The following is a 362-nucleotide window of genomic DNA, read 5'->3' on the forward strand; positions in this document are numbered from 1 at the left end:
GTACATTATTATTATTGTGCAAATAATAATAATAATAATAATAATAATAATTTTATTTTATCTTTTTAGATGGAAAACTGTTATGTCTGACGGGAGAAAAACTTACGGATTGATCTGTATGTTAATTTTTTTGGGATTAAAACGTCCATTTTTTAAATTTTTGGGGACTGATCTGGATAATTATTCTGACGGAAAATGAATTGGGGACTGATTTGTCTGCTAGAGTAAAACTTTGGGGATTGATCTATGTATTAATTTTTTTGGGGACTAAAATGTCCACTTTTAAAATCCTTGAGAACTGATTTGGGTAATTACTCTAAATTTTAAATAAGTTTTAGAAAAATTTAAAAATACAATCTAAA

This window comes from Arachis ipaensis, chromosome B06 (genome assembly GCF_000816755.2).
Source record: "Arachis ipaensis cultivar K30076 chromosome B06, Araip1.1, whole genome shotgun sequence".
NCBI lineage: Eukaryota > Viridiplantae > Streptophyta > Magnoliopsida > Fabales > Fabaceae > Arachis > Arachis ipaensis.